Raw genomic sequence first — 18,662 nt, forward strand, 5'->3', positions numbered from 1 at the left:
TGGTTCACTGGATTTTAAATTTACGTTTTCAAAAAAAAATTCTACGTTTCCTGAAAAAAATTATTGAACAAAAATGTTAATGCAGTAGACCAGATGACTGTTGTCCCTCTGTGCTCACCAACAGCAGGCGCGGATTCAGGAGGGCGTATCCGCCCCAACCAATATTGGGAGGTTTTTCATGAATCTTTCACCAATTATATTTCCAAATTTGTTTTGCCTTGCTTTCTTCGGTATTTTATCCCATTAGCGCCCTCCCTAATATGAAATCCTGGATCCACCCCTGAGCGGGGAGGAGGAAGTAGATCTTCGAACAGGATATTAATTTGTTTTATTAAAATTAAAATTTTCAACTTTATCAACTATTTTCAACTGTATCATCGACCTATATCACCCCACAGGCCAGTTGCGTTGATACATCATGCGATGCAGATTTTGACATGTAATTTAATATTTAAGAAATTAGTTAAACGTCAAAAGTCGTATTAAAATATAAGGCTTATCACTAATGAGACCCAGTCATAACTGTACCTTAATATCAGTCCTAGCAGAGTTCATCGTAAAACAACCAACAGTCGTGAAAATCATTATTTACAAGTTTGGTTTTTCAATCTCCATTCCGTATGGCTTTGAGCTAGATCCATGAAATTACTAAAAAAAAAATAATTTTATAGATCAAACTCATGAACTCAAGCCCCTGTGGCACAAAAGAAGGACGCCATATTTCCTGCGTATTCTTAACTTCTGAACGTAAACTAAGAATTTTCGGAAATTAAAGTTGATTGAAAATTTATGAAATTCCCGTTTGTACGGCCTGTAATTCCTGTTTGTTAAGAAATTTCATGGTCAGAGTTAATATCCATACAAGTCATCTGCATTTATAAACCTATATCTTCGATTTTGTTCATAATAACAAATTACATGTACGAGGTTTTAGAAAGGGGGGTCTAGGCTATTTTTGGCTCATCTGGCCCTAAGGGTGTTTGATCGGTGAAATTAAAAAAAAACATGACCGCCGGTACTAAACTATAACATATAGGAGTCAAAGAGTCGTTTTTTGAAAATATTTCTGCATAAAAAGTGCACAAAATGTTGTGAAAATCAAGTGACCGATGTAGGAGCCCTTTTTGTTTATTTTTTTATTTTTGGGGCATTTTTTATGTATAAAATTTTCATAAATTTTCATCTATGAAAATAATGGGCCGTTTGGAACTTTATTTGTTCTCGGTTATTTCTAAAGTATCTCGTATAAAAGTTATGCTTAGCTAGTTTTTGATCGGTCATAAAATAAACATGGCCGATGTAGCTAAAATGGAGCATATGAGTCAACAGTAGTTTTTCGCAAATATCTCCGAAATCGCAAGATTTAGCCAAATTTTGACGAATTAAAAGTGTTCAGCGTGATAACATTTATCTTAGTATAAACTGTCGCGAATATCCATTGACTGATTTAGGAGTTATTGCCCTTTGTCATATTTTTTGCAATATTTTTATGCTATGAATTTCAAAAATCTTCTCCTCTGCAACTACTAGACAGAAAGAAACCAAACTTGGCACTATTGTTCCTCAGGCTTTCAACCGTTAATTTCTGTTTACTATAACGTTTTAAACAAAATATCCAAAAATAAAATATAAGTACCAACATTTTGCATGATTCTTAGCTGGAGAACTACTTAATAGGTCGTTTATATTCAGTCATAGATAAGTGTAATTATATATCAAAGGACTAAAAACAAGCACAAATTAGGAGACAATTTATACTTACGAATTACTTCATTTTCTTTGCACAAAACGCTTCTTCAAAATTTATTTATCTTCCTTAATTCTGTATTTGCTGATAAGAACTGGTAAATTATTGTCGATAGAATATCGATTTCCTATATTCAGGAGAACATTTTTGTGTCGCTAATATTTTTCTCAAAAAGTAGATAATGTGTCAGTCTCTGTAAGAATCAGGCAAAGGGTGAAACATGGTATAAAAAAAACCCACAATTTTGAAAGTTTGAAATTGCACCATTTATTCAGAATAAAGGAAAAACGACAATTTGTTTATATCTTTTTGGTAAATTGGGTTATATATTGAAATACACTGAAAATGAAAATTCTATTGAGTATTTTATTAGCAAATCCAGTGATGCATAGATAGTGGAATTTTCAAATAGAGGAAAAAATCCTTGAATGAAATCATACTGTCAGATATGTGGGGTTTTGACATGTATGTTTCTGAACTTACCCATTTTGCCTAATTTTAACAAAGACTTACCCATAATTATTGGTCAATAACTTGTCAAAAGAATACGCTTGCAGCAGCGCTAAGCTTGTCGTAAAAGGCGACTAAATAGTGCTCAGAACCTTAGCCGGGGGCTAGGGCGCTCTGCCCACAGAGCAACTGGGTTGTGTGCCCCAAGTGGTGGAATCGGGTACCCCTGGTGTGTTACATGATGGGTTTGTCGGGCTACAATGCGGAAAACCTGACCGCAAACCATAGTGATGCACCGTGTTGGGAAAGATGCCACGTTCATCGCACGTTAAAAAAACCATATTATGGTATTCTCCCGGATTAGGAACCACAGGGCTCCGCCACAGGAGGCTAAATTGCCCGACCCTACCCACCTCTCCCTATTTCCAGTGGCAATCAGAATTTGTCGACCCCATTATCCTTGTGTCACATCCCATTTTTCATTTCATCATCAGTTCATGTTCATTTTATCATCGACTTCATGTTCATCGCTTGAATATAGCTGAAATATTACTGCTCGGGCTTTAAACCCCAACAAACAAACAAACAAACAAACTTGACCTCGGTAGTAATAAGCTTTCTCATTGGACAAAACAAAACGTGTCCATCATCTCATATATTTTGTAGTATAACTGTGACGTCATCACCCAATGTAATGATCTATTAGTTAAATTTTAACACTAAAATAGTTATGTTATTTTCCAAACGTCAATTTATTGAGAATTCAATGGAGATCATGACGAACATTATGTAAAAAGGTCAGTTTGTTGTCATATGAGATGCAATACGCACACAGATATAAAACAAATAAGCAAAAAAAAATGCATGACAAACAATCAGATTATTTGTTTGTAAACATTTAATATGATATTATATTTGTTTACTGAATTTAATATCATGTTGATGTGGGGAAAGACAGTTTTGATAATCCTAATCAAAAAATTTTTGACTTTGACTTCGAAAAACAAACGTGAATACAGTTAATTTCAGTCTCTCAATATGTTGAATTGTACTCACACTTGTTTTTCCGACGCGATATAGTTTCACTTTTTACCCTTTGACCTTAAACACGCTCTTCCATGGAAACGCAAGTCACCCGACCGCAACTCTGTTTCTTGATTGGCTAAATACTGATAACTAAGTGGCGTTCGGAAAAACTGTATCGAAAATTGCATGCCAGGTGTCATTTATCCTGAATGAAATGTAGAAAATCATAAGTAAAAGAAAGAAAAAATTACTGCGTCGGCTATCTTTTTTTTAAAGATAGTACTTGTTTTTTTTACTTTTTACTAAACACTTTCTGTTTAAAATAAGATCGACATATTCTAAATTTGTAAGTAATGTAGAAACATTATAAAATAAGTGGGATTACTCTACCATATCATGCGTATCATGAATATAAAAATGTTATTTACAAAGTTAAAGATAATTCTTTTTCAATACGGATTTCTCACTCAGATCAAGGATTTATAAATAGCAATGAGTGGAATCTCGCGCAAGTTTACATAGTACGATAATAAATATGTTGCGTGGGGCGATATACAGCGAGCTTACCCATGATGCATTTCGTTGATGCTGAGCGTGCCCTGTAAATGGCGGACGATTTCCGTCCCTTCAACATTTCATCACGATAAATGTAGGTATTCTGACCATTATGGTTTGAAAAAAAAATTTCCTACCTCAAGTTGCCTCCAGACAATTTCAATGCTTTGTTTTGATCAATACCTCGATATTCGAGACCTTAATCTCTTATCAAATTTTCAACCTTGTCCCATCTTCGAAGGCGTACTTACCTGCTCATTAAAATTCAAACTCCTTTTTCCAACCCGATCAATCGTCATAAAATTTGATAAAAATTGATTATAGTATGCGGTGTTAAAAGGAGTTTTATAGTTGTAGCTTTCCCTGCATTTGTCATATCAACGTTTATACAAGCCTTTGTTTTGACTCCTGACTGCGTAACCCCGCCTTCGAGGGCGGTTACCCTCCTCATTTAAGATTTAAACTCCTCCTTCAAAACCCGATCTATCATCATAAACTTCATTTCGAATTGACCAGAAACGGTCCTAGCGTGTATATAGGAAATTTTGTAGCTGTAGCCTCCCATTCTTTTGTGATATCGACATTTTTATTTGACCAACTGTTGATATAAAAAGACTGGCGGCCGGACTCACGCCCTCGAGAAAGGCATCCCCTAAATCAAAGTTCTAATTCCTTCTTCAAAACCCAAACGATCATCATAAAATTTGTTTTAAATTGATTAAAATGGACTAACGGTGTATACAAGGATGCTTATAGCTGTAGCTTCCTTTGCTTTTGTGATATCAATGTTTTATATGATATCAATGTTTTATATGATATCAATGTTTTATATGACCTTATTTTGACTGAAAATTAGCTGTGGCTAGTATACTGAAATCTCGCAACGCGAGTTATTGCGATAACTACGAGATGCGAATCATTTTATATTTAACTCCTTGCTTAGATCATGCCATAAGTAAAAAAGGCAGATGCAGAAATTTGTAAAAGGGTGATGGGGCTTTTCGATTCAGAAAAGCATAGGGATTTCCAGGTTATAATAGACGATTTGCACACTTCCGTTCCGGAAATTTTTTTCAATTATACCGGGATCAATTGGGATCAACAGGCGTAAGATCGGTTGACATTGCAATGAGAGTCAAGGGAACAGAAATGCCAGGAGCTTTAAATGATACATTAAAGCATTTCAGGTGTTTTAATATTTGGAGATATATTTCCACATAACTACTACTGTTCTTATAACTTTCGAATCCGATATCATTTCTTGTTTGTTTGTTTGTTTGTTGGGGTTGAACGTCCGAGCAGCAATATTTCAGCTATATTCAGACAATGAACATGAAATGGATGATAAAATGAACATGAAATGGAAAAAAAGGATGAGTCACAAGGATAATAGGGTCGACAAATTCTGATTGCAACTGGAAAAAGGGGGATGGGTAAGGTCGGGCAATTTAGCCTCTTGTGGCGGAGCGCAAAGGTTCCTACTCCTATCGAATACCACAGCAGGGTTCTTTAACGTGCGAGGAACGTGGCATCTTTCCCAACACGGTGCACCACTATGGTTTGCGGTCAGGTTTTCCGTATTATTGCCTGACAACCCCAGCATGTAACACGCCAGGGGTACCCCATTCCACCACCTGGGGCACACATCCCAGTTGCTCTGTGGGCAGAACGTCTAGCCCCCGGCTAGGTTTCTGAGCACTATTTAGTCGCCTTATACGACAAGCTTAGCACTGCTGTAGGCCTATTCTTTTAACACCCGGACATGCACGGGGCGTATCATTTCTTTGTCTAGTATAACACCGTAAATCAGTTTACACTAGATTCGACTTAAAGTCGTCTATTTTAACCTTTTTGTTCAGATTTTGCATAAGATTAACAGTACTTTTCAACAAGAAGGGGGAATTTCTTTCTTTTTTTTCAATTAAAAACATTAAATTTGTAAATGTCCTAAGGTTCTGGAACCATGGACGTTGTTACTTTTTGTCTGGGCCTTTCAGAGCTTCCTCAAAGTTGTGTTTACACATTTTGAACACCTTTTGGTGGTCTCTGAAAGTATTTGCTATTTAGTATTTAGGTTATACTCTGGTCCATTTATAGCGTTTCTCCATATAGTAAAAGAGTAGTTGGGTACATGTATGGTAATAGTCAATGAACACTTTAAACTGAATGAAAAACGTCGGCATGATAAGGATTGAAGTATCTAGACGAGACATGGTCTTTAATTTATCAAAGCAAAAAAATGCAATATCAAGCAGAAGAATGGATCAAATACATCGACATAAAAAAACCATGGCCTTAAAGTAAACTCATGAAACCGAGACGATCTACATACACAATGTCTGAAACCGAATGAAAAAAAAAGATAACACATAAAAACTGAAGATAAGAGAAACAGGACGTCACACAAAGAAAACTAAAGCATTTGTAATATGAACTCCCACAAACAATCGAGCGTCAGGTGCTCCGGAAAGATAAGCATGCCCTGCTCCTGCTCCGTCAGCAGCACCTGTCATTTTGCAAGTGATTATAAACCTTTGGTAATCTACGGACAGAACAATAATGCAGCCCCGCGTCACGTGTCAAACCCTATTCTAACTAGGACGAGATCATTCATTTCCACTAAGTATCATGACTTCAATTAATTACTTATCTGGATATTTTCCTATTCAATGACTTTTTCGTCAAGGTGCATATATAAAATATTATCAAGTCATCAATACTGTTACGTAAGCTGGAACTGACCGTTTTTTATAAAATAAAATAATTCTGATATTTCATTTTCAATTTCGATGTCAATTTCAATGTATTGTACAAAAGAGTGAACGATGACACGAACAGACATAAAACACGTATGTTAACATAAAAAGAAGAACAGACATCAAAATGAATGATAACATGAACGTTGGAGATAAATATACTGTGTTTCATACATTTTGTATGTAATGCGTTTAGAACTGCAAAAGCATTTCATATTTATATTATATACAATTTATGCACATGATCTACTATGCAAAATATACACTGTAAATTCTTAAATTAGTGCGTGCATTTACTTATATTTATTCGTTCATTTATTATTTTTTAGTGGTTTTGATCACACTTTCTTTATAATTCCTGTTTCAATCGTGTGATAAATTCCATATTGTAAACTTTAGCCAGTCGCATTAATATATTCTATTACATGTGTATTAACCAACTACTCAAAATACGTTAAAATATGTCACAAACTGACAATTGATATGAATTCAAACCGGGCATCTATACGGGGCCAATATGAAAAAAGAGGGCCAATGTGGATCAAAAGAGGGCCAATACGGCATCATACCTTCCGGTCGTATGACACCGCCATTTTGAGTTAGAATTGGATTTCATGAACTTTGATCACCAGGACTAAAAGCTGCAGAAACACAGGAAAATCTTCCATTTTATACAAAAAGGATATTTAAGACTGATTAATGCAAATAAACCTATATGATTTTGGTAAGACACGAAAATAACCGTTCTACAAATCATCTAGTCGAGTTGGTTAATAAAATTGTCAATAAATATGTAATATTGCTCTAATGTGTTCCTCCTGATTGACTGACTATTGTACCAAGGTACACGTATATGAATTGCTTGATACTTTCTACTGTAAAACATTTATTTCTTTAGTTTGTTTGTTGTCGGTGTCCATACTTATTTCTTTGTTTTTGCAGCATCTATCTTCAGCTCGATTGCTCTTCCATAGATCTTCATGTTGCTTTTCCTCTGCATCTGATATTTATCCTGGACAAGAGAGCTATGTTATCTGTTTAGTGTAGATCATCTAGCCTTGAGATTAAGTTCCATTTTATGCCAGTGTTGTTACTGGAAATGTTTTTTCTCTTATAATCCAATCAATAAATAAAAGGAACAGAAAGCCAGAAAATATGCGGTATTATGAACGACACCGATATCGACTATTGCACATTCATTGCCGTTGTCTAGACAAATAATCTTTGTGGTATTCTTCCAGAATGTGTCTCAGTGAACACTATCGAATGCATTTTCAAAGTCGATGAACATAATGTAAAGGTAGGAGTTCCATTCAAAATACCGTTCTAGGATGTCACGTAAAATAATGTTTTTGTTTGTCATTTCCCTCTTTGCTCTAAAACCTATTTGCTCTTCTCGTACCTGTTTATCTGCTCCCTACGCCTTTCTTTGCCAGTTTGATGATGAAATCTGTTTCCTTTCATTTGATAATACTGATTCTTTCACACTAGATTAATTAATCTAGATATCTGATCTGTGTCAGGGCTTTGAGGCAAAGAAAAAAAAATTCCTCGTAGAAGAAGAAAGTAAGCATGCGCGTCTACTTATAGACGAAACGTTATAGAATAAATAATCTGTATGCAAATACTAATTAATTTATCATCACATAAGATAGGGCTGTATGTATTATTTTATAATGTCATCTGGGGCACCTAAGATGTGTAAATGCTGTCTAGCACAGAACTATTCGTTTTTTATGGGTCTAGGAAAATTTATTCCTAATGATGCCATTAATGGGGATTTGTGCTGGAAGCATCGGAATCCGAGTGTGATGCAATGGAGGTGTGTATATAGACACTGGGGGTAATTGAGTGTACCTGAACTTCAGAACTATAACTTAAAAGTTTGTTTTTGGACTGGGACGCATTGGAACTACTTATATTTCTATTGACATATGGTATATTTCAATAATAGATATGGAATTCTAGTTAAATGTACAACATGTACCTTCCAGAGGAATTATTTAACTCGTTATCTAGCTTCACAACCCTGCCTACCCAAAACATTGTATTTTACTCTTGCTAGTTTAAACATACCTCGTCAGCTCTTAGTAAAATAACATCCTGTAGTTCACAAAAGTATATGTAGTCTAGAATCCTTCAACATTCCGGACTAGCCAGCCCAGTTGTTTTTTCGAGCTATACTGGTAAAGCTGTAGTTTTTGTTCATAATTAAAGCTAGTCAGCACGTGTTTTTTCGAGCTATACTTGTGAGGACCTCTATATTTTGTACATAATCATATACCATCATTTCCAGTCAGCATGGTTATCTCCGAGCTACATGTATACTGGTAAAGCTTCTTATACATATATATATATACAGTTAAACTTTGATGGCTCGAACTGCAATGGCTCGAACACCATGGATATCTCGAACCAGTTTTTGTGGTCCCTTCACTCAAGTTTATGCATAAATCAACCCTGATAACTCGAATATCCCTCTAGCCCGAACTGTTTTCATCGGTCTCTTGGGTGTTTGAGCTATCGAAATTCGCCTGTAGTAGTATCCTGCTCATAACTAAATTTCCTTGTAACATTTGTCGCTTGCCAAGCTTAATTCATTCCTACCAAGGCCTGACAATTTGCCTATCGGGTTAAATCTATTGTTTGAAAAACAAGCAAGATGTGCACAGCGTAGTATTCTCAAAAGATCTTCAAAGCAACAGGAAAGTTAAATCTAAAAATCACCCTGAAAATAGGAAGTACAACAATTTCGACTTTTATCAGACGGCGTAGACCCTGGCCATACCCTCGCTAGGTATTGGCTCAAAAAAATAAGTACACAGATGAAAACTGACTGTTGGTCATTTAAAGCGAAATACAATTTTAAGTCAATACATGTTTTGTCATTCTATACCAAATACATTGTATACCCAAATAACTTACTCCCATGGATGGTACCACACATAGAGCTAGCCAACGTAGCACAATACTAAGTCTCCGTTACGGATGTCGTAGACTTAATCTAGTCTTGCGTGAAAGATCAGCATGTATATCTAAAGCACATGCACTGAATCCAGAAAAGGCTCGATCTGGAAGATGAAGGGCAACATTTTGCTAGTAAACATCTAACAATAGAACAAAAACCTACAAACGATCTCGGACTTTTCCTCAATACTTCGGCTTATTAAGTGGCACTCCAGCTAAGTATCATGCAAAATGTGATTCATGGGTGAACGCCTACATATTTTTATTTTTGATATTTTGTTGAAATTGCCATGGTAAAAAGAAATTGACATTCAGTTTTTCATATAACCTGTGTTCTTAGGTGATAAAAATTATATAGAATGCACTGTAGATTTCAAAATTAAGGGAGATAATGTAAATAACGCTCAAATACAATAGAATTTATTGGATTTTCAATGTTGATTATCTCCTAAGAGTAAGCAGATTTGAACGAATAAGTACACATTACATAGTATAGACCCATAAAACAACTTAATTACAAAAATAAAAATATGTGGCCTTTTTTGAGGTGTATCACATTTTTCAGATTTTGCATGATTCTTACGAAGACAACTACTTAATTACTGAAACAAAAACCACCAAATATACTGAATGACTATGCTGCACTGCACAATCTATCATTCATAGCACAGAAGGGAGTAGATGAACAAAAAGCAGAGGTAGAAATAATACTTTAACTCCAAAGTCAACTAAGTAAGGAAAAGCAAAAAAGCAAGCGAAATTAATGATAAATTGTTACCATCGCAAATCATAACTTCTGGTAAACGGGTCATAGCTGGACAGTATGAGTGCGGAATGTCAGACGCTGTTCGGAGCTTGCTCCATATCTTGGTCGCCTGGAGGGCTTACACAATGATAGCGAGGACGAGGAAATACAGTGTATCTGTCCAATTTCTTTCAAATTGCTACTCTGGAACCTAGAAGTTGTCATGAGTGCGATTGGTTATATTTTGACTGTATTGAATTAGCTGCTTCTTATTTACCTAAGATAATACCAGAACGACCCTTTATCTACATGCAATGTATTGAAGGCCAACTTTATTCTACATCTTCTGTAGAATTTAATATCTTACTCTCAAGACAGTACCACCTCGAATCAGTCAGCGTGGGTTTCTTCGAGCTATACCTAATATACTGATACAAGACTATAAGAAAAAATCATAATGCTGTAATCAAGCCAGATCTACCTGATGAAGTGCAACAAGTACCAATGTCCAGAGATAATAAACAGGGATAAAATGTATACAAAAGATGATGACACATCCTAGTCCACTCAAAATAAATTTTAACCTAAAAACAATTGCAACAGAATGTATTTTGATTCAAATACACAACATTATTCTATATATATATATATATATATATATATATATATATATATATATATATATATATATATATATATATATATATATATATATACAGAAAAAAAAAACTTTAAAAAATCTAGGTTGCAGAAAAATAAAAATAAGTATTTCAAAATTACTACAGAAATTTACATTGGAAAGAGGAGATAACTTTAGATGTTTTTTGTCGATTTCATGTAAAGTATGATACTTATGTGGAATTTTCCTCTTGGTGACTATCACACATAATATGCTGCCTATGATTTTGTAAGACATTTGGTTATGATGGGCAATTTAAAATATTTGGGTAATTTTTAATTACATAAAAAAAATCATGTTTTCTGGCACTTCCATCATTTAGATTTTGTTAATTGGAATTGTTTATATCTGCACACTATTTACCAATTGTATTGCTTATGTTGAAAGAATCTTCTAAAAACAAAAAGTAGAATATTTACTTCATCGTTTTCATTACAATTGGAATTCTTGAACTTCATTATCTAGAACATTGGGCATATTGTTTTTACTATTTAGTTTCAAAATCTAAGTTGCTGTTTGGTAAAAGATATGGACAAGTTACAGATATCTTTTAATTAATGCTAATATGTTCAATATTGCTACACTTGATTTATCATGTACGACATTATCATGCTTGTGTATAATTTTTTTTCAGAGCCATTTTACAGAGTTATCTTCCTTTTCAATGTTAATTTCCATAGGAAACTGCTTATTTTGAGGTTTACCGCACGTTATAATATGTTAGACTTTTTTCTGTGTTTATTCGGGTTATAATGCTATATATTAAAACTTAAATATTTTCTGTTGCAATTTGTGTAGATTATTGGTAAAATTTTGCTAGATTGACTGGACTATTATGCATTATAACAACAACTACGAAGAACCCTATATCGACAGCTTCCACAAAACCACACACAAAACTATTATCAAAAGCAACTTTCTGTCTAGCCGGTCAGCATGGGTTTCTCCGAGCTGTACTGGAATTATATCTAATAGCAACACCGTCTCTGAAAATTAGTCAGCACGGGCTTCTCCGAGCTACCCTGGTATTCAGTGTGAGTGCAATGCTTCCGTAAATCAGTCGGCACGGGGTAATCTAAGCTACACTATGTAAATTTAGAGACCATAATAAATCCCAATACATATTGTTAACTGGACCAATATACATAGGGATCAACCGAGAGGAGATGGAACAGAACAAAAAGAGAACATCAGGTTCCCAGTTGAAATTAAAACCTGAAATACAAGACCCAAATCAACGAAGTATATCATCGAGCAAGAACAAATACTGAATGATCGAGAAAAAAAACATACAATTAATGGAAGATGGCTTCATCATCTTGAACAGAATCGGTCGATACAGTCTGAACAAATGCAATCAAATCGCCGTTCTCATGAATGAGGATGCGTTAATGAAAATGATATAACCAAAATGCCAAATCAAACATATCCTGAGTAACATAACAGCCCTGTAGCATCAGATGACTTCACACATGTGTACCAGCACAGCGCTAACTACACAAATTGCAATGAAAACTCCAACAAAGCATGTTTTCATGGCAGTTTTTAACAACTCAAATTATTCCCATGTCTCCATGTCTTTTGGAGACAATCAGTTCAAGACTATTATCTGAATATAATAGCATTAAAATCTATGATTTTTCAACACTATATACTTCTATTCCCCATACTCAGTTAAAATCCCGACTTAAAAACATTATACATCGTTGTTATTCCAAAAAGATGGTACACCTAGATACAAATATATAGTTCTTGGTAGAGATTCCTCATACTTTGTAAGAAATAATTCCAAATCATCTTCAAAATATACAGAGGAAGATGTTTACAAAATGCTGGAATTTTTAATTGACAACATATTTGTCCAGTGTGGTGGACGTGTTTTTCAACAAACGGTCGGCATTCCAATGGGAACAAATTGTGCTCCTTTACTTGCTGACCTAGTCCTTCACTCTTATGAGACTGACTTTATAGCTGATCTGATCAGAAAGAAAGAATATCGTTTGGCTAGATCCTTCAATCTCAGTTTCCGATATATAGATGACGTATTATCTTTAAACAATCCTAATTTCGAGCATTTGATATATCGCATCTACCCAAAAGAACTTGAGATAAAGGATACTACAGACACTGTGAAGTCAGCCTCATATCTTGACCTACTCTTAGAAATCGATGGTAAAGGAAAACTATTGCCCAAACTTTACGACAAACGTGATGACTTTTCATTCAGAATTGTCAACTTTCCTTTCATCTGTGGCAACATCCCTTCGGCTCCTGCTTATGGAGTTTTCATATCACAACTCATACGTTATGCCAGAGCTTGCCAAAACTACGCAGACTTTTTGTATCGCGCTAGAACTCTAACAAATAGGCTTCTGAAACAGGGTTATGTTGCTACAAGATTGAAGTCATCACTACAGAAGTTTTATGGTCGTTATCCTGAACTCGTGGATCGTTATGGTGTATCCATCAGCACCATGAAAACTGATTTATTCAACGGGTCATAGTTTTCCTTCCCTCGTTTGTCTACACCGGACTTGACTTTTTATGAGCAACTCGGCGGGTGTTTCTAGAAAAGCAGAGGACGCTTACCCTACCGGTACACCTGGTCCATGCTCCCAGTTTTTAGTAGAGTCCGAGTTGCTCATTTACTTTTGTTACTTTGTATGTATGATTTTAGTTACTTTATGTTCTTTGTTGTGTATGTCTGTTTTCCATGTCTGGTTTTTGTCCCTGGATTACATTCTTTTGATTACCGCTATAACCTTGGTTCCCTTGATTACTCCTCCACTCTATGTATATACAAACAACAGGGGACCAAACATTTCAAGACAACAACCTCTCCATGATCCAACAATTAATACATGTATATGCATAGGACATATACAAAACATTGTGCTCCCACAACAGCGATATAATATATATCAACATGCTTTATAACTCATCCAACACAACGACACACGAAATCATTTTCCAGACATTTCTTACCTCCACAACCATTCCAATCATTGCTCTCTATTACTCATTAATTGCTGCAAAAGATCTCAATATAAACCCCAGAAAAAACATAAACAGGGCAACACAACCAACAAACTTCAATGGGATGAGCATAATCAAGAAGAATATCAAAGATCATTTCGAACTCTGATGTCTTCCCATCATAACGAGAGGGAAAATCTTCAGTTACCCTAGGCTACACTGAAATATTAACCAATGTACTACTTCAGTCAACAGATAAGACAGTACCAAAACGTAAAATCAGACTAAATAGTTTCAAGAGAAAAGCCTCTCCAACCGTTTGAAAATCATTCAGTTTGAGCAAAAGCAAGCACATGGAATGGAATCTTGCATGACGCCATATAGACAACCATAAGCTATTTCTGGAATAAAAAGAGGCAAACACTATTCTCAGAAAACAGCAATGAAAAGAAATTGCGATTAATCGGCAAAAATATTTAGAACTGGAGTAAAACACAGAAAACAAAAACTTTTTCGGTTAATTAAGCGACATCAATCAAACAAAAATAAGATCAGACCTGACAGCCTCCATTCAAATAATCATCAAGTCATTACAATAAATAATCATCAAAAGTTATTTGCCAGCTACTAGTACTTTGAAACACTTGTCACACCAATTCAAAATGTAGATTTCACGATAATACTTTGAACTGTAGCAAGAAACGATGCAACCCTATCAATACAAAATTCTAAGAGAATCCAGACCTCACAATAACAGCTGACGAAATAAAGATGAAAATTTCAAATATGAATATGCAGATGAATTTGGTATTTCATCGGAACATATCAAATATTCTAGCCTTGAGATCCTCAATTTCTATCAGGACATTTTCCGTGAAGTGATCAAAACGACTGGTTTCAGAGTCATTTAAGAAAGGAGTTATTATAGCAGTCCTCGGGAAAGGGAAAAATCGTACTAACACCTAAAACTATAGATTCATAATTGTAACTTCCATTCATGGGGAAATCTTTGGGGATTATGTGGTATAAATCAAGGCAAAATGTCAACAGATACTACCATTAGACTTACAGTTTGGTTTTACCAGTGGTATGGAAGCTCTAATTCTATCCGAAATATGCAAGTGGATAACAGGGAAAAATACGATATTTATAACAGTTTTGGACAGTCAAAAAGACTTTGAATCATGAAATGCTCCTGAGCAAACTTAACTTCTTGGGGTTTCACTTACTATCATTTGGAAAATAATACATGAACTAAATACCTCTATAACATTTACAGTAAAATGGCAGGGTAGCACGAGCCACCTGTCCCCGATAAAACAGGCTGTACGTCAGGGAGGGATTCATCCATTCTATCTCTATTAGCAAAACGTGAACAAGGTCCTTTCAGGTCTCAAAAACACAGAACATGCGCTTCTATTGGTAACATATATTATGTTCTTTACCTAATATGTGCTGACACTACACTAGTAATCTTACATTCTAACAACAAATCTGAAATGCAAGAAATGATCGATAACGTCCTCCAATAAGGCATATTTCAAATACAAATGAATACCCTACAAAAAGTATTGCAATTGTGAAATTCAGTACGAACTAAATCTTAAATTCACCGGAAAAACAATGATAACCTTAAAATGGGAGAAATACATGAATTCAAGCCCGAAAGATCCCATTTTGAATTAAAAAGAACAGTGCAAAATAAAACAACAATAAATGCAGGAGAGCGAATATCTTAAGCTAGAAAAACTCTATACTCTCTGAAAAATCAGGCGTGCATGGGTCAAATGTCTAAAACCCAAGAAGTTCATACAGAATTGATCAAATTTATGTTCATCCACGTTTACTATATGGATTAGAAACCATGAATCTACTATCGCAAGATTTTGAGCTACTTTCAAAATTCCATTTGAAAACTCTTTGCCAAATTCAGTATCTACTGGATAGAACCGAAATATCACCCGTTAATCTATTAACAGGCTGAGATGCACAAACGCCAAATAAGTCTTTCTTTGTGCGTATATCAGAAATAATGTACAAGCACCAGTTACCATCTTTTGAAGCTATAATGTCAACACGATATAGTAAATTAGAAAGGAAAAAATAACAAAAACTACAATTCGTAACTACTGGATTCAAGTACTGAGCGCATGCTCTCTGTCGAAAACACGAATGTAGGCAAAACACACATAATTTGGGACACAGTCCTGATCTCGGTGAAAGAAGTGAGACAGGCAGTGACAATGGCACGTATGTTAACTGCTACTTATATCCTGCAAATAAGGCAAAAGTTAACAAATCAGAGGTTGACCTAATCTGTCCACTTTGCCGTATAGAATCCGAAGATCTGGTACATATGTTAACATCGTGTCCTACTTATTATGATCTGAGAAAAGCGAAATTTATTAGATAAAATAACTCGTTTTCAACAAAAAAGGAGTGATCAAATGGAATCGTTCTCTCCCAGACAAATGCTTTATGTGTCAGTTGCTGGTTGACTCAAAAATTAGTACACTCCGGGATCCTGCATGGAGATGGTTTCAACTTTATCTGGTCGCTGGAGTGTGAGTCGAGAGAATGCTGCTATGCAATACATATAATAAGGCTGAATACGCTTGCCGACTAACAATTACGGGGCGACTTTAGTGTGAACGCGTCGTCCGTGGTCCATTCTGATGTGGTTATTTTAGATTTTAAAACTCGTTAGTGTTAATCGTGAAAACCTAAGATTTTTTTACAATAAAAAGATCGAAATTTGTTTCAAAATCCCAATATAATGTTTATAAACTTAAAATCTAAGAATTATATCACAGATTATATGTGCTATAATTTTTAGATCTTAAAAGTTTATAAACATTATATTGGGATTTGGAAACAAATTCCCTTTTTAAGTTAAATTTCGCTCATATGTTTTAACTCAGAACATTCATTTTACCTTATAGTTGAAATACGCTTTCTTAATGTAATGTTGCGGTATCGGTCCTCTTAAGATCAATTTAATCTTTATCCAGGATGAACTGTGCAACTCCTGTATATAACTTTAATGCAGTGAAGTGTACATATAAGTTTGCATGCTGCATGTGTTCGTATTTGACAATAGCGGTCATCTATTATGATAGAGACGACTTTAATCTTAAAATTATAAATGTTTCTTACCTGTGCAGCAATATACCTTCATCTCCTGCAAAATGTGTTGATATGACCAATGATTTACCAATTATGACACTATAGCATGCAAATACTATTTAATCACCACCGGCATATTTTCGCTGCAATGGAAGAGGGAAGTTCTGTGCGCTGTAAAACCGAGATTACCCACCGTTTCGTTTAAAAAGCCTGTCCAAGTCAAAATCATTGCGGTACCAGCTGTTCCGGTGGTGTAATATCTATTTTGTCAGATCAATTTTTGATATGATTGGATTACAGATCGGATTAGTGTTCGTTGATTTTGTTGTTTCCATTATTAATGGTGGGTTTTCTCTAAAATTAAAAAAAAAAGTAATATAATCAATTGATAACATTCCGAGTGCTCCAATACAGGAGGTAAATTCAGATCAAGAGGAAGATGATCAATTGACATGTATTATTAACATGCCATTATATGCAGATTTACGTTATGAAATGTTTTTGTTCTGTTTTATGAAGTAAGAAACTTAAAAAATATATTTCGCTTATCCGATAATGATTGACATACATTTTCCAAAGTACTGAATATTTGAAATTGTTGCCAAAATCAGCTTCAACATTCATACTAGAAGTGACAGCTTTTTCAATTTCTTACAGATTTTTGTATAATCATGTAGTTATGTATTTTACTGATACTATAAATGTCTACTTAATATATAGTTATATTGTAAACATGCATGTAGGTACTTGTAAAATGCGAAACGAAAAGAAATGAAAATTGGGGGGGGGGGACAAATTGCAGTCAAATTAATTGGAACCGAAACAAAATAAAACAAATCGAACGAAATAAATCGATTTAGATATTTAACATTATTATTAACAAATATTCATTATTATACAACGGGCAGTTTTTAGTCAAGTTGACTCAAGTTAATTTTATTTTGAGTCGGTGTTTTAAAACAATCAACTTATTGAACTCAGTAAGTGGAGTCCAGTTTGTTTACTGCTATTTTTCTACCCTGAAGATGATTCTCGTCTACTTTATTGTATTTCATAATGCAGGTGTACTCACTGCAAATTTTATAACAACAGAACTCCTGCTATTTAATTTTTTCTTATGACCTGTCCTGGCTTTTTGTTTCTTGAAAATTTCAATTATACCTTTTTATTTCAAATTCCAAGCCCACCCCCACCTTCCCAGTCACAAATCAAAATGATAGTTCCCTAACATATCAATAACTAGAAAAAAATGTGTACTTTAAGAAACAAAATCAACCTTTCCGTTTTTAATTACATGGTAACTGCCTAAAATCATCTTCATTTCAACTAAATGAGATGAACCTTTCAGAATTAGCCTGACTGTATAGTACTACATTTTGTACTTTTCGATGGCACAACATTTTAATCAGATTCAAAGGCTCGATATTTTAATCCATGCACACTACCATTTATCTGCCTACTTCCATATAGTGAAAATCTGGTTATAGTATGGTGAACATTGGTTGGGCATGCGGGACCATTATTTCCGGAAAACTTTCCTCAGCAACTCTTCATCGCAGCCTCTTGATATTTGGTACACAGGTACAAGTACGAATCCCATATCGTGTGATCAGATTTCAGGCCCGTCGATAATCT

The 18,662-nt window shown here is 34.8% G+C and overlaps 1 protein-coding gene across 6 annotated transcripts in view; it reads right to left on the bottom strand.

The window, feature by feature from the left end:
• The window catches only part of LOC148605320 (uncharacterized), a 29,094-nt gene that overhangs the window by 8,819 nt on the left and 1,613 nt on the right, over positions 1-18,662 (bottom strand). The window contains exons 2-4 of one of the 6 annotated variants that reach the window (XM_088550919.1): positions 17,058-17,381; positions 15,164-15,395; positions 529-648 (exon numbers count right to left, since the gene is read on the bottom strand). The gene's annotated coding sequence lies outside the window, so the exon portion shown is untranslated. Of the gene's footprint in view, positions 1-528; positions 649-1,762; positions 2,138-3,253; positions 3,528-15,163; positions 15,396-17,057; positions 17,382-18,662 lie in introns of those variants that run through there. The other 5 variants (XM_088550922.1, XM_088550920.1, XM_088550918.1 and 2 more) reach the window with 5 other exon arrangements.

The sequence above is a fragment of the Perna viridis genome, chromosome 10 (assembly GCF_037379345.1).
Source record: "Perna viridis isolate PV_CMFRI_1.1 ecotype Kerala chromosome 10, ASM3737934v1, whole genome shotgun sequence".
NCBI classification, from domain to species: domain Eukaryota; kingdom Metazoa; phylum Mollusca; class Bivalvia; order Mytilida; family Mytilidae; genus Perna; species Perna viridis.